Raw genomic sequence first — 24,713 nt, forward strand, 5'->3', positions numbered from 1 at the left:
GTGATCCACCTGCCTCAGCCTCCTAAAATGCTGGGATTACAGGCGTGAGCCCCTGCACTCATCCCCCTTATGATTTTCTTAATAGCATTTTATTTTCCTTAGCTTACTTTATTGTAAGAATGCTGTATATAATACACAGAGCATATAAAATACGTGTTAATTGTGCTATTGGTTAGGCTTCTGGTCAACAGGAAGCTATCAGTTGTTAAGTTTTGGGAGAGTCAAAAGTTATACATGAATTTTCAACTGTGCAGGGATCAGCATCCTAACCCCCACATTGTTCAATTGAACTAAAGGTGGCTGACGTCTGTCTTTGCTGAGCTTTACCACTAAGAATTTGTCTAACTGAATCACTTCCCCTAAGGAAAAAAAGGAGAAGAGAATTGTTAAATACAAGTTTAAAGCAGGTAACATTTTTGTCTCTCCTAATTGTGCATGACAGTGATGTGCTCTTTATCTTATAACTCACAGTTTTCAAAAAAAAAATTAATTTATCTTCTGCTGCAAACTGCTTCATGAATTGCCTTGGGAAGATCACATTGGGAAGTGATAGACATATAAGATTCTGCATTTGAATTATTCAGCAAATAAAAGTTTTAAAGCTGAAGATTTTAAAATAACCTTGAGAAAAGCCTCCAGGTTGGCTGTCCCACATAAGCTGAGAGCTGTGGTCTTTGCTTTCTTGCATAATAAGGAAGGTTAAAACAGCTTTGTTAAGTTGTTTATTGAACATAAATACCAGTTGAAAAAGACCTAAATTCAAAACAGCGGGAACGAACCTCCCAATTTCAGGAGATTCTTGAGTCAACAGAGTGTTGAGGATTCTACTATTACTAATCAAATATGATTCTAAAATAGAACATATTCTAACATCCCTCTTTTGATTGATGTCAAAAGGGACAACCAAAAAAATGAATTCCATGAATAAAAGGAAAAGCACAAGATAGCCATAAGCAAACTTTTATTTGGATTCAACTCTCAGAAGATTGTTAAAAGCAAGAATTGATATAGTATTTGTAAGCAAACATTCCAGAGAAGATGTTTATTCTCCAGAATGTTGTAGAAAGAAAATTCCTGGAGGGCCTTTTTAAGACTCTGTGGCTGATAAAAGCTCATCTCTGTGCATATGTAACCGTCTCCACCAAGGTCCAATTAGAGGGTCAGCCAGGTTCATTAAAAGAAAGACACTCCAGACTTCCCTCTGCCTTGTTTACAGCAAACCATCACAAATAAATTAGAAGTAGAAAACCCTGCAGTCTATTGAAAGGGCGGCTGGGCGCGGTAGATCACACCTGTAATTCCAGCACTTTGAGAGGCGGAGACAGGTGGATCACGAGGTGAAGAGATCGAGACCATCCTGGCCAACATAATGAAACTGCTTCTCTACTAAAAACACAAAATAGCTGGGTGTGGTGGTGCACGCCTGTAGTCCAGCTTCTCAGGAGGCCAAGGCAGGAGAATCGCTTGAACCCGGGAGGCGGAGGTTGCAGTGAGCCAAGATCACACCACTGCACTCCAGCCTCCTAAGTAGCTTCAATCAAAAAAAAGGGCTTCAATCCTGCAAAAATTGATTAGTTTGTAGTTCTTTTTTTTTTCTTTTTATTTATTTATTTTTTCTTTCTTTTTTTTTTTTATTATACTTTAAGTTCTAGGGTACATGTGCATAACGTGCAGGTTTGTTACATATGTATACTTATGCCATGTTGGTGTGCTGCACCCATCAACTCGTCAGCACCCATCAATTCATCATTTATATCATGTATAACTCCCCAATGCAATCCCTCCCTCCTCCCCCCTCCCCATGATAGGCCCCAGTGTGTGATGTTCCCCTTCCCGAGTCCAAGTGATCTCATTGTTCAGTTCCCACCTATGAGTGAGAACATGTGGTGTTTGGTTTTCTGTTCTTGTGATAGTTTGCTAAGAATGATGGTTTCCAGCTGCATCCATGTCCCTACAAAGGACGCAAACTCATCCTTTTTTATGGCTGCATAGTATTCCATGGTGTATACGTGCCACATTTTCTTAATCCAGTCTGTCACAGATGGACATTTGGGTTGATTCCAAGTCTTTGCTATTGTGAATAGTGCTGCAATAAACATACGTGTGCATGTGTCTTTGTAGTAGAATAATTTATAATCCTTTGGGTATATACCCAGTAGTGGGATGGCTGGGTCATATGGTACATCTAGTTCTAGATCCTTAGGAATTGCCATACTGTTTTCCATAATGGTTGAACTAGTTTACAATCCCACCAACAGTGTAAAAGTGTTCCTATTTCTCCACATCCTCTCCAACACCTGTTGTTTCCTGACTTCTTAATGATTGCCATTCTAACTGGTGTGAGATGGTATCTCATTGTGGTTTTGATTTGCATTTCTCTGATGGCCAGTGATGATGACATTTTTTCATGTGTCTGTTGGCTGTATGAATGTCTTCTTTTGAGAAATGTCTGTTCATATCCTTTGCCCACTTTTTGATGGGGTTGTTTGTTTTTTTCTTGTATATTTGTTTGAGTTCTTTGTAGATTCTGGATATTAGCCCTTTGTCAGATGAGTAGGTTGCAAAAATTTTCTCCCATTCTGTAGGTTGCCTGTTCACTCTGTTGGTAGTTTCTTTTGCTATACAAAAGCTCTTTAGTTTAATTAGATCCCATTTGTCAATTTTGGCTTTTGCTGCCGTTGCTTTTGGTGTTTTAGACATGAAGTCCTTGCCCATGCCTATGTCCTGAATGGTACTACCTAGATTTTCTTCTAGGGTTTTTATGGTATTAGGTCTAACATTTAAGTCTCTAATCCATCTTGAATTAATCTTCGTATAAGGGGTAAGGAAAGGATCCAGTTTCAGCTTTCTACTTATGGCTAGCCAGTTTTCCCAGCACCATTTATTGAATAGGGAATCCTTTCCCCATTTCTTGTTTCTCTCAGGTTTGTCAAAGATCAGATGGCTGTAGATGTGTGGTATTATTTCTGAGGACTCTGTTCTGTTCCATTGGTCTATATCTCTGTTTTGGTACCAGTACCATGCTGTTTTGGTTACTGTAGCCTTGTAGTATAGTTTGAAGTCAGGTAGCGTGATGCCTCCAGCTTTGTCCTTTTGACTTAGGATTGTCTTGGCAATGCGGGCTCTTTTTTGGTTCCATATGAACTTTAAAGCAGTTTTTTCCAATTCTGTGAAGAACTCATTGGTAGCTTGATGGGGATGGCATTGAATCTATAAATCACCTTGGGCAGTATGGCCATTTTCACGATATTGATTCTTCCTATCCATGAGCATGGTATGTTCTTCCATTTGTTTGTGTCCTCTTTTATTTCACTGAGCAGTGGTTTGTAGTTCTCCTTGAAGAGGTCCTTTACATCCCTTGTAAGCTGGATTCCTAGGTATTTTATTCTCTTTGAAGCAATTGTGAATGGAAGTTCATTCCTGATTTGGCTCTCTGTTTGTCTGTTACTGGTGTATAAGAATGCTTGTGATTTTTGCACATTAATTTTGTATCCTGAGACTTTGCTGAAGTTGCTTATCAGCTTAAGGAGATTTTGGGCTGAGACGATGGGGTTTTCTAAATATACAATCATGTCATCTGCAAACAGGGACAATTTGACTTCTTCTTTTCCTAACTGGATACCCTTGATTTCTTTCTCTTGCCTGATTGCCCTAGCCAGAACTTCCAAAACTATGTTGAATAGGAGTGGTGAGAGAGGGCATCCCTGTCTTGTGCCAGTTTTCAAAGGGAATTTTTCCAGTTTTTGCCCATTCAGTATGATATTAGCTGTGGGTTTGTCATAAATAGCTCTTATTATTTTGAGGTACGTTCCATCAATACCGAATTTATTGAGCATTTTTAGCATGAAGGCTGTTGAATTTTGTCAAAAGCCTTTTCTGCATCTATTGAGATAATCATGTGGTTCTTGTCTTTGGTTCTGTTTATATGCTGGATTACGTTTATTGATTTGCGAATGTTGAACCAGCCTTGCATCCCAGGGATGAAGCCCACTTGATCATGGTGGATAAGCTTTTTGATGTGCTGCTGAATCCGTTTGCCAGTATTTTATTGAGAATTTTTGCATCGATGTTCATCAGGGATATTGGTCTAAAATTCTCTTTTTTTGTTGTGTCTCTGCCAGGCTTTGGTATCAGGATGATGTTGGCCTCATAAAATGAGTTAGGGAGGATTCCCTCTTTTTCTATTGATTGGAATAGTTTCAGAAGGAATGGTACCAGCTCCTCCTTGTACCTCTGGTAGAATTCAGCTGTGAATCCATCTGGTCCTGGACTTTTTTTGGTGGGTAGGCTATTAATTGTTGCCTCAATTTCAGAGCCTGCTATTGGTCTATTCAGGAATTCAACTTCTTCCTGGTTTAGTCTTGGGAGAGTGTAAGTGTCCAGGAAATATCCATTTCTTCTAGATTTTCTAGTTGATTTGCGTAGAGGTGTTTATAGTATTCTCTGATGGTTGTTTGTATTTCTGTGGGGTCAGTGGTGATATCCCCTTTATCATTTTTTATTGCGTCTATTTGATTCTCTCTCTTTTCTTCTTTATTAGTCTTGCTAGCGGTCTGTCAATTTTGTTGATCTTTTCAAAAAACCAACTCCTGGATTCATTGATTTTTTGGAGGGTTTTTTGTGTCTCTATCTCCTTCAGTTCTGCTCTGATCTTAGTTATTTCTTGCCTTCTGCTAGCTTTTGAATGTGTTTGCTCTTGCCTCTCTAGTTCTTTTAATTGTGATGTTAGAGTGTCAATTTTAGATCTTTCCTGCTTTCTCTTGTGGGCATTTAGTGCTATAAATTTCCCTCTACACACTGCTTTAAATGTGTCCCAGAGATTCTGGTATGTTGTATCTTTGTTCTCATTGGTTTCAAAGAACATCTTTATTTCTGCCTTCATTTCGTTATGTACCCAGTAGTCATTCAGGAGCAGGTTGTTCAGTTTCCATGTAGTTGAGCGGTTTTGATTGAGTTTCTTAGTCCTGAGTTCTAGTTTGATTGCACTGTGGTCTGAGAGACAGTTTGTTATAATTTCTGTTCTTTTACATTTGCTGAGGAGTGCTTTACTTCCAATTATGTGGTCAATTTTGGAATAAGTGCGATGTGGTGCTGAGAAGAATGTATATTCTGTTGATTTGGGGTGGAGAGTTCTATAGATGTCTATTAGGTCCGCTTGGTGCAGAGATGAGTTCAATTCCTGGATATCCTTGTTAACTTTCTGTCTCGTTGATCTGTCTAATGTTGACAGTGGAGTGTTGAAGTCTCCCATTATTATTGTATGGGAGTCTAAGTCTCTTTGTAGGTCTCTAAGGACTTGCTTTATGAATCTGGGTGCTCCTGTATTGGGTGCATATATATTTAGGAGAGTTAGCTCTTCCTGTTGAATTGATCCCTTTACCATTATGTAATGGCCTTCTTTGTCTCTTTTGATCTTTGATGGTTTAAAGTCTGTTTTATCAGAGACTAGGATTGCAACCCCTGCTTTTTTTTGTTCTCCATTTGCTTGGTAGATCTTCCTCCATCCCTTTATTTTGAGCCTATGTATGTCTCTGCATGTGAGATGGGTCTCCTGAATACAGCAGACTGATGGGTCTTGACTCTTTATCCAGTTTGCCAGTCTGTGTCTTTTAATTGGAGCATTTAGTCCATTTACATTTAAGGTTAATATTGTTATGTGTGAACTTGATCCTGTCATTATGATATTAACTGGTTATTTTGCTCGTTAGTTGATGCAGTTTCTTCCTAGCCTGATGGTCTTTACATTTTGGCATGTTTTTGCAATGGCTGGTACCGGTTGTTCCTTTCCATGTTTAGGGCTTCCTTCAGGTCTCTTGTAAGGCAGGCCTGGTGGTGACAAAATCTCTAAGCATTTGCTTATCTGTAAAGGATTTTATTTCCCTTCACTGATGAAACTTAGTTTGGCTGGATATGAAATTCTGGGTTGAAATTCTTTTCTTTAAGAACGTTGAATATTGGCCCCCACTCTCTTCTGGCTTGTAGAGTTTCTGCCGAGAGATCTGCTGTTAGTCTGATGGGCTTCCCTTTGTGGGTAACCCGACCTTTCTCTCTGGCTGCCCTTAAGATTTTTTCCTTCATTTCAACTTTGGTGAATCTGGCAATTATGTGTCTTGGAGTTGCTCTTCTGGAGGAGTATCTTTGTGGCGTTCTCTGTATTTCCTGAATTTGAATGTTGGCCTGCCCTACTAGGTTGGGGAAGTTCTCCTGGATGATATCCTGAAGAGTGTTTTCCAACTTGGTTCCATTTTCCCCCTCACTTTCAGGCACCCCAATCATACATAGATTTGGTCTTTTTACATAATCCCATACTTCTTGCAGGCTTTGTTCATTTCTTTTTCTTCTTTTTTCTTTTGGTTTCTCTTCTCGCTTCATTTCATTCATTTGATCCTCAGTCGCTGATACTCTTTCTTCCAGTTGATCGAGTCGGTTACTGAAACTTGTGCATTTGTCACGTATTTCTCGTGTCATGGTTTTCATCTCTGTCATTTCGTTTATGACCTTCTCTGCATTAATTAGTCTAGCTATCAATTCTTCCACTCTTTTTTCAAGATTTTTAGTTTCTTTGCGCTGGGTACGTAATTCCTCCTTTAGCTCTGAGAAGTTTGATGGACTGAAGCCTTCTTCTCTCATCTCGTCAAAGTCATTCTCTGACCAGCTTTGATCCATTGCTGGCGATGAGCTGTGCTCCTTTACAGGGGGAGATGCGCTCTTATTTTTTGAATTTCCAGCTTTTCTGCCCTGCTTTTCCCCCATCTTTGTGGTTTTATCTGCCTCTGGTCTTTGATGATGGTAACGTACTGATGGGGTTTTGGTATAGGTGTTCTTCCTGTTTGATAGTTTTCCTTCTAACAGTCAGGACCCTCAGCTGTAGGTCTGTTGGAGATTGCTTGAGGTCCACTCCAGACCCTGTTTGCCTGGGTATCAGCAGCAGAGGTTGCAGAAGATAGAATATTGCTGAACAGCGAGTGTACCTGTCTGATTCTTCCTTTGGAAGTTTCCTCTCAGGGGTGACTCCACCCTGTGAGGTGTGGGGTGTCAGACTGCCCCTAGTGGGGGATGTCTCCCAGCTAGGCTACTCAGGGGTCAGGGACCCACCTGAGCAGGCAGTCTGTCCGTTCTCAGATCTCAACCTCCGCATTGGGAGATCCGCGGCTCTCCCCAAAGCTGTCAGACAGAGTCGTTCGCGTCTGCACAGGCCCCCTATTGGACTTCAGCTGTGCGCTGTCCCCAGAGGTGGAGTCTACAGAGACAGGCAGTCTTCCTTGAGCTGCTGTGAGCTCCACCCAGTTCGAGCTTCCCAGCGGCTTTGTTTACCTACTTAAGCCTCAGCAATGGTGGGCGCCCCTCCCCCAGCCTCGCTGCTGCCTTGTGGATCGATCGCCGCAGACTGCTGTGTTAGCAGTGAGGGAGGCTCCGTGGGCATGGGACCCTCCCGGCCAGGTGTGGGATATATTCTCCTGGTGTGCCTGTTTCCTTAAAGCGCAGTATTGGGGTGGGAGTTACCCGATTTTCCAGGTGTTGTGTGTCTCAGTTCCCCTGGCTAGGAAAACGGATTTCCTTCCCCCTTGCGCTTCCAGGTGAGGCGATGCCTTGCCCTGCGTCAGCTCTCACTGGTCAGGCTGCAGCAGCTGACCAGCACCGATTGTCCGGCACTCCCTAGTGAGATGACCCCTGTACCTCAGTTGAAAATTCAGAAATCACCGGTCTTCTGTGTCGCTCGCCCTGGGAGTTGGAGACTGGAGCTGTTCCTATTGGGCCATCTTGCTCTGCCCCCCCCTAGTTTGTAGTTCTTAATGAAGCGTGAGGACATGAGAACTGAGTTTATGCTCAGGGACTTTGAGATCTAAACAAAACTCAGAATTTCATGTTTTATAGTGGAAAGTAATGACAATGAATATTTACCAGGTAGCAAGTGACATCTCTTATTGTCACATAGGTTCTTAGATCTACCCTAAATGGTGCTTTATTAAAAATATTATAATACTATAATCTTTATATTATAATAAGCTAAAAAGCTAAACAATGATATTACAATAAGTTAAAAAGATAAGTAGTTAATCAGCCTATTACAATAAGCAAAATATATCACAATAAGCTAAAAAGCTAAACAGTTAAAGCAAACTAAGAATTTTAGCGTTTTAGCTATCATGTTTGGGTCTGATCCAATTTAAGTTAATTTTTGTATATGGTGTTAGGTAAACATCCAACTTTATTATTATTATTATTATTATTAGAGACAGAGTCTTGCTCTGTTGCCCAGGCTGCAGAGCAGTGGCATGATCATAGCTCACTGTAGCCTTGATCTCCTAGGATCAAGGGATTCTCCTACCTCAACCTTCCAAGTAACTGGAACTATATGCACATGCCACCATGCCCAGCTAATTTAAAAAAAAAATTTTTTTTGTAGATTTGAGGTGTCACTATGTTGCCCAGGCTTGTCTTGAACTCTTGGCTTCAAGTGATCCTCTTGACTTGGCCTCCCAAAGTGTTGAGATTATAGTATGAGCCACCATGTTCAGCCTGTTCTTTTGAATGTGTATATCCAGTTTCCCTAGCACCATCTGTTGAAAGGACTGTCCTTTGTCCATTGGATGGTTTTGGCACCCTTGTTGAAAATCAATTGATCACGTGTGCAAGACTTTGATTCTGGGCTCTCTATTCTATTCTCTTGGTCTATATGCCTGTCTGTAGCCAGTACCACACTCATTTGATTATTCTAGTTTTGTACTAAGTTTTGAAATCAGGAAATGTAAGATCTCCAAATTTACTAGTTTTCAAGATTGTTTTGGCTGTCTGAGGATCCTTTGAGATTTCATATGAATTTTAGGGTTAATTTTTCTATTTTTTTAAAAAAAGTGATTGGGATTTTGCTAGAGATTACCTTTAGTCTATACTTTAAGTAATAGTGATATCTTAATAATACTACATTTTCCAATCCATGAACATGAGATGTCTTTCCATTTATGTGTTTTTAATTTCTTTCAGCAATGTTTTATAGTTTTCAGTGTACAAGTCTTTCACTTTCTTGGTTAATTTTATTTCTAGGTTTTTTTTATTTTTGATGATATTGTAAGTAAATTTGTTTTCATTTCTTTTTTGGATTGTTCATTGTGTTTATAAATGCAACTAATTTTGTGTGTTTATTTTGTCTTTCAACTTTGCTAAATGTATATATTTGGATTTTGTTTTAACATCTTGGGAGTGAAAAAATATATACCTACTGCTTAACAAATTATTATTTAACAGAAAGATGTGTTCTACAAGCAGTATTTTAAAAAGTATAATGCATAAAAATGTGTACATTAAAGACACATTTACAAGTCAGAAGGATTCCCCAACAATCACATAAGCCCTTTTCTCTTGTTTTGTTTTTGAAACCCACTGGAAACAGAAATCAAAATTTATCTCATTCAGGGTCTGTTTTTCCCTTCTTCAATTTTAAGTTGTATGAATAGAGAAATATGCATTTATGACAATAAATAAAGGAAATCTCTATTATCTTTCAATGTTAGAAGTGATCATGTCTTTTTAAGCCCTTGTGCTATGTGACAAAATCAATCCTTACTTGAAATTTTTTCTTGTTCACTAGAGCAACTTTTCTGGTATTTCCTTAAAGTTTGTGATAGTGAATGCCAGGTAAAAACCGGCTTGCTTGTTAGGACTAATATAGGTTTACAAATCTAATGCATCTATAGTTTGAGCGTCATGATGATCACAGCTGTGAAGAGAAAACCTTTGTGTGGTTTCATGTTTCTAACTATCTGAAAGAAAAGTAAAATGTAGTGTGATTGACTTCATGGTGAAGCACTACAACTAGCAAGATGGCTAGAGGATGCATGGGAGAAGAAAGACGAACTCAGCCAGTTCATGTACTTTTTGGATTTATAAGGGCCAGTCTTCCTAGTTTACCAATTTTTCAGCAAGTTGTGATCTCATAGATGAATTTTTCAGTAAATTTTGTTGGAGACACTGCATGGATAAAGGATTATACAGATTATTAGGTTGGGCAAAAACTGTATACATTTTTGGGTGCCACTAAGAACCATATTAAATCTATCTACCTATATATCTGTTTAATGGAAAGACTATTAATATCTCTTTGTAATCATTTTTAGTTGACATGTTACCAATAATCATCAAAAGACTCTAAAAATTGAGATAAAAATTAGCTGAACGCCTTATTCACATTGTTCTCAATATGTGAATAAGTGAATGCTCAAAATATTTTTTTCATTTTTTTCTCTGTGTTTGATATTAGGGAGATGTTCCAGTGACTCTTCATAATAGTGATCACATTTGGGAAAAAAATCTCGATGTATTGGTGGTATAATATTGTGGAAAGTGCTTGGACTAAATCTTGTCCTGAGTATCAACAAAAGACTGTGAAAAAGCACAGTCTAGTTGGGCCCTAGACACCAAACACTCCAGTGACTCGAAATATGCTTTAGTTTTTCCTTATTTTTTATTTTTAACAAATTTTTAGAGTAACAGAACTATATGGGTGGGACATAAAAAGTACACAATGAACCATAATCATGATTATTCTTCTCCAAGTGGATGTGTAACTCTTGTTAAGAGTGCTTCTAAAGATAAATAATCAACTTTTTTTTTCACCTACACTATCCAAATGGTGCCCAGTAGTTACATGTGGCTATTGTCCCTTGAATGAGGCTAGTGTGACTGAAAAATTGATTTTTTTTAAACTTTATTTTTAAGTCCCTTGTCCCTACACATGCACAACCACCCCACGACAGACATCCTGTAACACAATGATACATCTGTTACAATTCACGAACATACCTTAACACATTATCACTCAAAGTCCATAGTTAATGTTAGATTTCACTCTTGGTTTTATACATTCTATGGGTTTTGACAAATGGACGACGACACATACCCACCATTGTATCATACGGAATAGTTGCATGCCTAAATGTCCCCTGTGTTCTGCATATTTATTCCTCCTTCCCCCAAATCCCTGCCAACCACTGCTATTTTTACTGTCTTCATGGTTTTGCCTTTTTCAGAATATCACATAGCTGTAATGATACAGTATGCTGCCTTTCCAAATTAGCTTCTTTAATTTCATAATACAAATCTGAGTTTCTTCTGTCTTTTTACAGTTTGATTGTTCATTTCTTTTTAGTGCAGAATAATATTTCACTGTCTGGATGCATCACCATTTATCCATTTACCTACTGCAGGACATCCAAATTTGGTTCCTTCCAAATTTTGGTAATAATGGATTAAGCTGCTATAAATACACTTGAGCAGGTTTTCGTGTGAACAACGTTTTCAAATCTGTTGAGGAAATGCCAAGAAACATGATTGCTGGATCATATGATAAGGGTATGTTTAGTTAAGTAAGAAGCTGACAAACTGTCTTCCAAAGTAGGTGTACCGTTCGGCATTTCCATCAGCAATGAGTGAGAGTTCCAGTTGCTCTACATCCTTACCAGCACTTGTTGCTGTCAGTGTTGTGGGTTTTGGCCATTCGAATAGGTGTATAGAGGTATTTCATTGTTGTTGTAATTTGCAATTCCCTAATAATATAAAATGCTAAGCATCTTTTTATATGACTACTTGCCATCATACATCTTTGGCGAGTCTCTACTCAGGTCTTCCCATTTTTAATTGGAAATTGTCTGTTTTCCTATTATCTTTTAAAAGTTCCTTGTGTGTTTTGGATACAATTCCTTTATCAGATAATGTTTTGCAAATGTTTTCTCCCAGTCTGTGGCTTATCTTCTCATTCTCTTGACATTGTCTTTCACCGAACTGAGGTTTTAATTTTGGGAGTATATATTTAGGGCAGCTTGAATCTATGCTCCTGGATTGCATTCCTGAACCTTGGCCCAAATAAATTATCTACTTACATATTTTTAAAAATACATTTTAATTTTAATGAAGCCCAGCTTATGAATTCTTTCTTTCATAGATCATGTCTTTAGCATCTTGTCTGAAAAGTCATTGCTATACCTAAGGTCACCTAGATTTCTTTTATCATAATCTTCTAGGATTTTTATGGTTTTGCATTTTTAATTCAGGTCTATGCTTTATTGTGAATTAATTTTTTTCTTTTTGAGACGGAGTCTCGCTCTGTCACCCAGGCTGGGGTGCAGTGGCACGATCTCGGCTCACTGCAACCTCTCCCTCCTGGGTTCAAGCAATTCTGCTGCCTCAGCCTCCTGAGTAGCTGGGATTACAGGTGCATGCCTCCACGCCTGGCTAATTTTTGTATTTTTAGTAGAGATGGGCTTTTACCATGTTAGCCAGGCTGGTCTCAAACTCCTTACCTCATGATCCATCCACCTTTTTGTGAAGACTGTTAAGACTGTGTCTAGATTCACTTTTTTTGTAAGTGGATTTCAGGTTGTTCCAGCACTATTTTTTGAAAAGAGGCCATTGCTCCATTTTATTGTGTTTACTCCCTTATCAAAGATCAGCTCACTGTATTTATCTAGGTCTATTTCTGGACTCTCTGTTATATGCCATTGATCTATTTGTCTATTATTTTTGCAACACAGCAGTGTCTTGATTCCTGTAACATTATAGTAAGTCTTGAAGTCAGGTGGTGTCAGGTCTCCAATATTTTCCAGTGTCGGTCTTTAATATTGAGTTGACTACTATGGCTTTCTTCCACTCCATGTAAACTTTAAAATCTGTTTGTTGTTAAATAACTTGCTGGGACTTTGATTTGGATTGAATTGAATCAAATTGGAAATAACTGACATCTTGAGGATATACAGTCTTCCTATCCTTGAACATAGAATACCTCTCCATTTGTTTAGTTTTTTGATATCCTTTGTCAGAGTTTTGTAGTTTTCCTCATATATGTCTTGTGCATTTTGTTAGATTGATAACTGGATGTTTCATTTTTGGAAGTGCAAATGTAAATGGTAATGGGTTTTTAACTTTAAATTTCACCTGTTCACTGACGATATAGAGAAAGGCAGTTGACTTTTGAATATTAACCGTGTATTCCACAACCTTGCTATACTTGACTATCAGTTCTAGGAGCTTTCTTGTTGAATCTTTTAGATTTTCTTTATATTTATCATGTCATCTGTGAACAAAGGCAGTCTTATTTCTTTGTTTTTAATCTGCATGTCTTTTATTTCCATTTCTAATCTTATTGCATTAGCCAGAACTTCCAGTATGATATTGAGAAGCAGCAGTGAGAGGGCTCATCCTTGCCTTTCTTCTGATTTTACTGGGAAAGCTTCTGGTTTCTCACCATTAGGTATATGTTAGCTATAGGTTTTTGTAAATGTTCTTTATCAAGTTGAGGAAATTACCTTCATTCCTAGTTTACTGAGAGTTTTTATCATGACTGAATGTTGGATTTTGTCAAATTATTTTCCTACACCTATTGATATGATCATGTAATTTTTTTTCTTTAGTTGTTGATGTGATAGATTATGTTAACTGATTTCCAAATGCTGAATCAGCCTTGCATACCTGGAATAAATCCCTCCTTGATTGAGGTTATAATTCCTTTTGTACATTGTTGGTTTTGATTTGCTGATACTTTGTTTGGCATTTTTGCATCTATATTTTTGAGAAGCATTGCTCTGTGGTTGATCTGTTGGTGTTCTTTGTTTGTAATGTCTTTGCCTGGTTTTGTTCTTAGGATAATGCTAGTCTCACAAAATGAGTTGGAAAGATTCCTTCTACTTCTGCTTTCTGAAAGAGATTTTAGAGAATTGGTAAAATTTTTTCCTAAGGTGTTTCGTTCATTGGTGAGCCCATCTGGGCCTGGTGATTTCTGTTTGGGGAGGTTATTGATTATTAATTCAAATTATTTAATAGATAAAGGCCTATTCAAATTGTCTATTGCTTCTTGTGTGGGTTTTAGCTGACTGTGTTTTTCAGGGAATTGGTCCATTTCATCTATGTTATCAAATTTGGGGGCATAGAGTTGCTCCTGATATTTCTTTATTATCCTTGAATGTTCACAGAATCTGTAGTGACATCCTCTCTTTGATTTCCAGCATCAATACTTTGTATCTTCTCTCCTTTTTTTTTTTTGTTAGCCTAGCTAGAGGCTTATCTATTTTATTAATCTTTTTAATGAACCAGATTTGGCTTTGTTGAATTTCTATATTGATTACCTGATTTTAATTTCATTGATTTCTGCTCTTTCATTATTTTCTTCTGCTTACTTTTGGATTTAGTTTGCTCTTCCTTTTCTAGTTTCCTAAGAAGGAAGCTTTGAGTATTGAGTTTAGATCTTTATTGCTTTCTGATATATATAATTTCTGATTCTTTTCTGAAATCCAATGCTCTGAATTTCCCTTTGAGCACCACTCTCACTCTTGTCTCACAAATTTTGACAAATTTTGTTTTTATTTTCATTCATTCAAAACTTTTTTAGTTTCTCTTGAGATTTCTTTCTTAACTCATGTGTTATTTAGAGGTATGTTATTTAATCTCCAGTTCTTTTGGTATTTTCCGGCTATCTTTCTGTTATTGATTTCTAGTTTAATCCATATGACCTAAGAATAGAAATTGTATGACTTCCATTATTTTAAATTTGTTAAGGTCAGTCTTATAGCCCAGAATGTGGTCTATCTTGGTGAATGTTCCACATGAGCTGGGGAAGAATTTGCAATCTGCTTTTGTTGGATAAAGTAGTCTATAGATGTCAATTATGTCCAATTGGTTGATGTCCTGCTGAATTCAACTATGTCTACAGATTTTCTGCCTGCTAGATCTGTTCATTTAGTTATCTTCCAATTTTTTTTAGGTTCAAGGGATACATGTGCAAGTATGTTACATAGGTAAGGTGCATATTGTGGGGATTTGGTATACAGATAATGTTGTCACCTTGGCAATCAATGTAATACCCAATAGGTAGTTTTACAATCCTCACCCTCCACCTTAAGTAAGCCCTAATGTCTGTTATACCCTTCTTTGTGTCAGTATTTATTTCCCACTTATGAGTGAGAACATGTGGTATTTGGTTTTCTGTTCCTGTTGTAATTCACTTAGGATAATGGCCACCAGCTTCATCCATGTTGCCACAAAAGATGCAGTCTTTCTTTTTTATGGCTGTATAGCATTCCATGGTGTATTTGTACCATATTTTCTTTATCCACTCCACCATTGTCAGGCATTTAGGTTGATTCTATGTCTTTGATACTGTGTATAGTGCTGTGATGAATATATGGGTGCGTGTGTCTTTATGGTAGAATGATTTATATTCTATTGGATATATAGCCAGTAATGGGATTGCTGAGTTGAATGGTAGTTGTATTTTAACTTCTTTAAGAAATCTCCAGACTGCTTTCCACAGTGGCTGAACTAATTTACATTTTCACCAGCAGTATATTAGCATTCCCTTTCTCTGCAACCTCACCAGTATCTGCTGTTTTTTAACTTTTTAATAATTGCCATTCTAATGGGTATGAGATGGCGCATCATTGTGGTTTTGATTTGCATTTCCCTAATGATTAGTGATATAGAGCATTTTTTCATATGCTTGTTGGCCATGTGTATGTCATCTTTTGAGATATGTCTGTTCATGTCCTTTGCTCATTTTTTAATGGGGCTATTTGTTTCTTGCTTGTTAATTTATTTAAGTTTCTTATAGATTTTGGATATTAGACCTTTCTTAGATTGATAGTTTGCAAATATTTTTCCCATCCTATAGGCTGTTTAGTCAGTCAAGAGTTTATTTTGCTGTGCAGAAGATCTTTAGTTTAATGAGGTCCCACTTGTCAACGTTTGATTTTTTTTGCAATTGCTTTTGGAGTCTCTGTCATGAAATCTTTGCCAAGACTGATATGCAGGATGGTATTTGCTAGGCTTTCTTCTAGAATTTTTGTAGTGTTAGGTTTTACATTTAAGTCTTTAATCCATCTCAAGTTGATTTTTGTATATGGTGAAAGAAAGGGGTCCAGTTTCAATCTTCTGCACATGGTTAGCCAGTCATCCCAGCACCATTTATTGAATTGAGAGTCCTTTCCTGCTTGTTATTGTCTGCTTTGTCAAATATCAGATCATTGTAAGTGTACAGCTTTATTTCTGTGTTTTCTAACCTGTTCCATTGGTTGGATAATTACATCTTGTTGAGTCAAACCTTCTATCATTATGTAATGCCCTTTTTTTTTGTCATTTTTGATCATTGTTGGCTTAAAGTCTGTTTTGTCTAAGGTAAGAATAGCAGCCCCTGCTCTTTTCTGATTTCTGTTCCTTAATAGATATTTCTCCATCCCTTTACTTTGAGTCTATAGGTGTTCTTGCATGTGAGATGGGTCTCTTTGAAGAAAGCATACATTTAGGTCTTGCTGCTTTATCCAACTTACCACTCGGTGCCTTTTAAGTGGGACATTCAGCCTGTTTATGTTCAAGGTTAATATTGATATGTATGGATTTGATCCTGTTATCGTGTTGTTAGCTAGTTGTTATGTAGACATGATTGTGTATTTGATTTATAGAGTCAGTAGTCTATGTACTTCAGTGTGTTTGTATGGTGTCTGGTAATGGTCTTTCATTTCTGCTTAGCCCTTCCTTAAGGACTTCTTGTACCTCAGGTCTGGTGGTTGCAAATTCCATTAGCATTTGCTTGTCTGTAAAGGATTTTATTTCTCCTTTACTTACGAAGCTTAGTTTTGCTGGATATGAAATTCTTGGTTGAAATTTCTTTTCTTTAAAGATTCTTAATTAGGCCCCCAACATCTTCTGGCTTGTAGTGTTTCTACTGAAAAATCTACTGTTAGTCTGATGAGTTTCCCTTTGTAGGTGACCTGCCCCTTCTCTCTAGCTGCCTTTAATATATTTTCCTTTGCATTGACCTTGAAGAATCTGATGACTGTGTGTCTTGGGGATTTTCTTATATAGTATCTTGCAAGGGTTTTCTTCTCTGAATTTTCTGAATTTGAATGTCAACCCCTGTAGTAAGGTTGAAGAAATTTTCGTGCACAGTATCCTCAAATATGCTTTCCAATTTGCTTGCTTCTTCTCCCTGTCTTTCAGGAATGTCAATGAGTCATAGATTTTATCTCTTTACATAATCCCATCTTTCTCAGATTTTATTTTTTTTAGTTCTTTTTTCTTTATTTTTGTCTGACTGAGTTAATTCGAAGAACCACTCTTCAAGCTCTGATATTCTTTCCTCATCTTGGTCTATTCTGTTGTTAATACTTCCAATTGTGTTACGAAATTTATACAGTGAGTTTTTCAATTCTGTCAGCTCACTTTGATACTTTCTTAAAATGGGTATTTTATCTTTCATTCTCTTGAATCATTTTACTGGATTCTTTAGATTTCTTGGAATGGGTTTCAACTTTCTCTTGAATCTCGATGATCTTTGTTGCTATCCAGATTCTCAATTCTAGGTCTTTCATTTCAGCCATTCCATTCTGGTTAACAGCCATTACCGGGGAGCTAGTGTGGCAGTTTGGACGTAAGGAGACACTCCTGATTTTAGAGTTGCCAGGGTTCTTGTTCTGGTTTGTTCGCATCCACGTGGGCTGATGTTCCTTTAGCTGTGGTGTAATTTGAGCCTGGTCAGTTAGCTTCATTTCTGGATGTTTCCAGAGGGCCAAGGCTTTGTGCAGGGTCTTTTTTTGTGGCTGAATTCTAGTCCCTGGTTTCACAGAGGTCTATATTAGCATAGTATTTTTGGTGTTGAAATTTGGGTTCTAATCCAGTATGTGGTGCTTAAGAGTAATGACCAGTAGACAGGCTCTTAGCCACTTGGTTCCTCTGTATTTCCTTGTGTTTGCATCCACTTTCCCGTATTCGTTCTCAAGTGCTATTCTTTTTTATGTAGATCTAAGTTTTTGACCAGTATCATTTCCCTTCTCTCTGAAGAATTTTTAACATTTCTCACAAGGCATGGCTACTGGTAACAAACAAATTCCCTCTATTTTTGTTTTCTGAGAGAGTCTTTATTTCTCCTGCACTTTTGAAATATAATTTAGTAGGGTGCAGGATTTTAGGTGAGTGGTTTTTTCTCTTAACACTTTAAATATTTAGTTTAGTTTAAATATTTTAGTTCACTTAAATATTTAGTTAAATATTTAAATTCTTGCTTGCACAGTTTCCGAGAAGTCAGACGCTTCTCATCTTTGCCTCTTTAAAGGTGAGATGTATTTTTCATCTGGTTTCTTTCAAGGTTTTCTGAAGTTTAAAGATGATATGCATAGATATAGGGTTTTTTTTTAAGCATATCTCCTGCTTGATGTTCTTTGAGCTTCCTATATTTATAAATTAGTGTTTGACATTAATTTGGAGAAATTCTCAGTATTGTTTCAAATATTCCTTCTGGTGTTTTTGCCTCCTTCTCCTTTTTCTAATATGTTATGCCTTTTGTAGTTGTCCCAAAGTTCTTGGATATTCTGTTCAGAGTTTTCTTTTTTCAGTCCTTTTTTCTCTTTGGCTTTCTGTTTTTCAAGTTTGTTTTGTAAAATCCTCAAGATCAAAGATTCTCTCTTTAACCATGTCTAATCTACTAATTAGCTTGTCAAAGACATTCTTCATTCTTGTTACAGTGTTTTTAATCCCTAGCATTTATTTTTTATTTTTCTAATAATTTCCATTTTTCTGCTTACATTTTCCTTCTGTTTTGAATATTGTCTCCTTTTTTATTAAGTTCCTTAGCATATTATTCATAGTATTTTAAAACTCCTGGTCCAATCATTTCAACATTTCTATTACGTCTGATTTTGATCCTGATGGTTGTTCAGTTTCTTTAAACCGTTTTTTGCCTTTTAACATGTCCTATAATTTGAAAGGTAGACATGTTGTACTGAGTGAACAGAATTGTGCTAAATAGGCCATTAGTAATGTGGTACTAAGGAATACATATGGGAAGGGGAAGGCTCTTTAGTCCTTTGGTAGATCTCAGTCTTTTAGTAAGCCTGTGCCTTGGACTATGAACTTCATCAGTGTTTCTCATTATCCCTTCCCCCAAGTAAGACAGGATGGCTAGAAATGGCTGAAATTTGGTATTTTCCTTCCACAGGTAGATTAGGCTTTGATAAAACCCCAACAAGTTAGGCTCTGGTTAACCAATTTCCCCTGAGGGAAGATCTTGTTAAGAGCAGAATGCTCTGGTATATTTCAAAATGATTATTTTCCCTCTCCCACTACCAGAAGTATAAGAAGATTTTTCTCCAGTTTTCACTGTGAGAACCTGTGGAGCTCCTGGAGGTAAAACTCACAAAATCTGGGGGCCTTCTATGATTGGGTCTTCTGGAATTTTAAACTCAAGAGTTGTCCAGGCTGAGCTTTCAGCAATTCATTCTTTACAGTCAGATTTTCTTTTTTTTTTTTTTTTTTTTTTTTGAGACGGAGTCTCGCAGTCGCCCAGGCTGGAGTGCAGTGGCTGGATCTCAGCTCACTGCAAGCTCCGCCTCCCGGGTTTACGCCATTCTCCTGCCTCAGCCTCCCGAGTAGCTGGGACTACAGGCGCCTGCCACCTCGCCCGGCTAGTTTTTTCTATTTTTTTTTAGTAGAGACGGGGTTTCGCCGTGTTAGCCAGGATGGTCTCGATCTCCTGACCTCGCAATCCACCCGTCTCGGCCTCCCAAAGTGCTGGGATTACAGGCTTGAGCCACCGCGCCCAGCCTACAGTCAGATTTTCTTAACCTTCCACTGACTGGTTCTAGCAGAGGTTTCTGCTACTGGGCTTTTGCTCTGGTAAGTTGTGACTGTCTAAGTCTACCTGCTGTCTCTCCAGTGTCTGAGACAGTGTGTACCTTTCTCTGATGCATCTAAAAAGAGTTGTTAATTTTTCAGTTGATCAGCTTTACTTGTTAGGACAGAGTGGCAATTGCTCATTTGTAAGCCAAATGGTGACTTGCACCATCAGTTCCATTTTGTTCTTAGATGCTTGCCTTCTGCAAGGACAAACTAAGCCATTTACAAATGGGCTGGAGTTAGAGACTCCCACAGAATGTGTGTTCCTCCAGAAATTAAGCATATTTAGAATGCCCCCAAGAGAAGTTTCTGAGTTTTCTTCTTTATCACATTCCGTAGAAACAAATATGGTTCTGCTTATCAAATGCAAATATATATCTGCCTCCATGTGCACAATGACTTTTAGGACCCCTCTTGGAAAAAGATGTCATACGTCAGTTAAGTGAACTTTATGAATGGAGAAGCAAATCACTTCTAAACGTTCATAATGCCAAAAGCTATGCATTCCTGAGAGAGAAAAATACTTAAAGTACAACCTTACCTTCAGGGGAGATGTCTCTAAATGTCATCAGTAAATGAATATTGTTTCTATATTTGAATTGCAAATTTTATCAATGAAAGCTCTTTGACGTCTTTATCTTGGAAGCGTTGGAGGCTGATCTTTCTTCTTCAGTGTGTATATTTATGAATCATGGATAAAGGTAAATGTTGAAATATTTGATAATGGGTCTTTAGTGATGCCAACAGGAAACCAGTTTCAGATTACGATGGAAATGGACAGCAAAGCCTTTGCTTGTCATGAGAGTCTGAAACTCAGATGTACAAGAAAGAGGGACAAAATACAAGTTCCAGAGGATGTATTATAGATCATCCTTCTTTGTGACACGTTCTCCCAAGTTTACGGTTATCACATAGGACCAGATACTGGTATCTGTCTACTTTCTTTCCTGATGGTTCTCCTAATTTTCTTCATGAGTATTTATTTTAAAGCTTCAACTTGACTAGGAATGCAGTTTTAGGGATTGACTCAAGTTTAAAACATTTTCTTTTCTTTTTTTTTTTTTTTTTTGAGATGGAGTCTTGCTCTGTCACCTAGGCTGGAGTGCAGTGGTGTGATCTTGGCTCACTGCAACCTCCACCTCCTGGGTTCAAGCAATCCTCCAGCCTCAGCCTTCCAAATAGCTGGGATTATAGGCATCTGCCACCACACCTTGCTAATTTTTGTGTTTTTAATAGAGATGGGGTTTCACCATACTGGTCAGGCTGGTCTCGAACTACTGACCTCTGGTGATCTACCCGCCTCGGCCTCTCAAAGTGCTGGGATTACAGGTGTGAGCCACCGCGCCCCACCAAAACATTTTCTTAATGTCACTTTCTAAAATGTTCAGAAATGTGACTTAGCAGTTAGCCATCACAAGTAGTTTTCAGTTAGGTGACAGAACTTGTGGGGACCATTCTCTGTGGATAAGTCATAGTTTGTGGACTCTGCTGCATTTTAAGGCATTTCTTACCTGGGCCTTGATTCACAATTGAAAAAAGAACTCAACAATGGCAGACCAAAGGGATGCACTTTAGCTAAATAAAGATTTTTTATTTCCAGAAAATTACAACTACTTGACTAACAACTCTTTGTATCTACTGATTTGGGTTGGACAACTTGTGAAACATAGTGGTAAGAAAGGAAGTTACTTCTCTACTTCAAGGTTTCCAAGTTTCTGGCAGAAATCTAAAGAAAATTTATCTTAGCACTACCTCTGGGCAAGACACTTTGCTAAAATGTCCTCCTTTTTCTCTGTACCTTTACTTCATTGTTAATATGCTCTATTCATCATTTTCCCTCCTCTACTCTTAGAGTATAAATCAAGATCAGTAAAATTGCTCAATAACAGGACTTAACTGCCCTGGAGGAAGAAGGGATTTTTCTTTTGTTTTTGAAATTCAGGAGGGAAATGGTGGCATTTAAACTCTTGCCAGAAATTTTAAATTTCTAACAAAGAAATAAAATAAATACTCTTGAAAATTGATTCATATGAACCTTTATTTTCCTTCAAAATTTACTGGCTAAAATGATGGAAAAATATATACATGTATGGAGATTAAGAGAAGGTGGAAAGCTATAATTAGATAGGGTTTGAGTTTTGGCATTTCATATTTGTAGCTCTTGGAAAGACTTTCTGTAGGACTCTGGTATTTGGTATCTAGGAGACATTATGGTTCATATGTTCATCCATAATCATACTAAAAAGAGCTAAGTATTGTCACAAAAGCAGGTTTAGCTGGGTTTCTCACCAAATTGATTTATGTGTGAACACAGGAAGTTCACATAGGCCACCGAAATTGAAATTGAAACTTTTATTTCAGGATGAGAATCTCATTAAACTTTTTTTGAAATGTTGATTTGCACTGTTTGTCTATATCTATGAGCTTTTAGTCTTTTCTTTCTTTCCTTTTTTTTTTCTTTTGAGACGGAGTCTCACTCTGTCACCCAGGCTGGAGTGCAGCGGCGCCTCCCAGGTTCACACCATTCTCTTGCCTCAGCTTCCCGAGTAGCTGGGACCACAGGCGCCCACCACCACACCCAGCCAATTTTTTGTATTTTTTAGTAGAGACAGGGTTTCACTGTGTTAGTCAGGATAGTCTCGATCTCCTGACCTCGTGATCCACCCGCCTCGGCCTCCCAAAGTGCTGGGATTACAGGCATGAGCCACCGCGCCCAGCCAAGTCTTTTCAAACACATATTGTCTGCCTTGAAAACATAGAACCAGTACTGTGATATCTTTTATAACAAAGGCAGCATAATAGCATAATAGAAATATATATATATATATATATATATATAGAAATGGAGTCTCACTCTTGTCGCCTAGCCTGGAGGGCAGTGGCACAGTCTTGGCTCACTGCAACCTCTGCCCCCCAGGTTTAAACGATTCTCCTGCCTCAGCATTTCAAGTAGCTGGGATGACTGGCACCTGCCACTATGCCTGGCTAATTTTTATGTTTATTATTTAATAGAGTATAAGTTTTACCATGTTGACCAGGCTGGTCTCAAACTCTTGACTTCAAATGATCTGCCGGCCTAGGCCACCCAAAATGCTGGGATTACAGGTATGAGCCACCGTGCCCAGCCTAAAAATTATTATAGATTGTACCTTTTTCCAAAATTTTTTGGACCATTTAATTTTCCTCCTCTTGAATTACCTGTTTGGTATCTTTTGCCTAATTTTCTGTTGGTGTGTTTGCTGTTATTGTTTATTGATTTATTAAGTGTTGATTATTGATTATTGATAACTAATTCATTATTGATTGCATCATGTATTTTATCAAATTTTCATTAAGTGCAGTGACACTTTTATGCCTAATAGGACGTTTCTGCCATTGACATTTTCCATTTTTTTCTAATTAGACCAATTTGCCCTTTGTCATAATAGACAAGGATGAATTTCAGATAGAAAGGGTGAATTTCAGATAGAGTTGTTCTTTGCAGTTATTTGTATGTTCACTACAGTTACAGGGAGACCTGGTTTCTTGTCCTTCTTCTGACATCACAACAATGTGACTGTGGGTGAGCTGTTATCCTCTCTGAGCTAACGTTTCTTCAAAACTGAAAGGAGTGAATAGTTTTATCACTTGCAGGATTATGAGAAATAAAAGAGGGAAAAATATATAAGAAAGGACGTGATAAATAGATGTAAATGAAAGGCAAATAAGTATCACATAAGACTTTGTAGCCAGAACAACCTGAAAGACCTGGCAGGAAAGAAGTGCTGCTAGAAGGCACAGCTAGGCCAGGTGCGGTGGCTCACACCTGTAATCCCAGCACTTTGGGAGGCTGAGGTGGGTGGATTGCGAGGTCAGGAGATGGACATCATCCTGGCCAACACGATGAAACCCCATCTCTACCAAAACACAAAAAATTAGCCAGGCATGGTGGTGCGTGCCTGTAGTCCCAGCTACTTGGGAGGCTGAGGCAGGGGAATTGCTTGAACCCGGCAGGTGGAGATTGCAGTGAGCCAAGATCACACCACTGCACAGGAGCCTGTTGCAACTCCTGAAGACATTGGATTCCATGTAAATGTTGCCTCTGGAGTTGTGAAAATATTCATGATGTTTTCTGGTGGATAATGCTGTCACCTATATACAAGAATAAAGAATTCTTGATTTTCTCACTGGGAGTAGGGTCACTGACTCTCATAAAAGATACATTCAATTTGATAGGTATTAAATCTTCCAAGCAAGCAGTAGGTTTATAAGCTTAGGCTAGTGAGAAAAATAATAGATTGAACAATTGTTTTAAAAATTTGGGACAATGTTGTAATCCCAGCACTTTGGGAGGCCAAGGTGGGCAGATCACCTGAGGTCAGGAGTCAAGACCAGCTTGGCCAACATTGTAAAACCCAGTCTCCACTAAAAACACAAAAATTAGCCAGGTGTGGTGGCACGGGCCTGCCAGCTACTTGGGAGGCTGAGGCAGGAGAATTGCTTGAACCCGGGAGGCAATGCCACTGCACTCCAGCCTGGGCGACAAGAGTGAAACTCTGTCTCAAAAATAAATAAATAAATAAATAAATAAATAATAAATAAATAATAAATAAATAAATAAATAAAAATAATTGGGACTTTTTTGGATTTAATCAAAACAGAAACAGCTTGAAATTCTGCTATAATTTCCAAGATATTAATTCTAGCTCTGTGTTTTTGTACCTAAAACATTTTGGTAATTAAATCGACCCTAATCTAGGGTCTACTTCTCCCCAGCCAAAGATCCTTCCTGGAAGTGTGAGGCAAAGATGGAAATTCAAAAATGAGCTTTTCTAAAATGTAGGTTCATGAAGATACTGATGATTTGAAAATTCATCTCAAATTGTATCTCTTGAACCAGAACCGTTTTTACTACCATGCTTCTATCTTGCCTGAAATATTTTTCGCTGTAATAATCCACTTGAAATAAGCATGATGGCTCAATAGATGACCTATACTTTATAAGTCATTGCCAACAAAACCTTTCCAGAAACCACTTCTACTGTGTACTTTATCAAAGACTCACAACAGCCAGGTGGCAGTGG

General features: G+C 37.9%; 1 protein-coding gene across 1 annotated transcript in view; it reads left to right on the top strand.

Moving 5' to 3' along the window:
* Positions 1–24,713, top strand: part of SLC39A12 (solute carrier family 39 member 12) — a 91,958-nt gene that overhangs the window by 65,478 nt on the left and 1,767 nt on the right. The window lies entirely within an intron of this gene.

Source organism: Trachypithecus francoisi, unplaced genomic scaffold (assembly GCF_009764315.1).
Source record: "Trachypithecus francoisi isolate TF-2019V2 unplaced genomic scaffold, Tfra_2.0 Lachesis_group9, whole genome shotgun sequence".
NCBI classification, from domain to species: Eukaryota; Metazoa; Chordata; class Mammalia; order Primates; family Cercopithecidae; genus Trachypithecus; species Trachypithecus francoisi.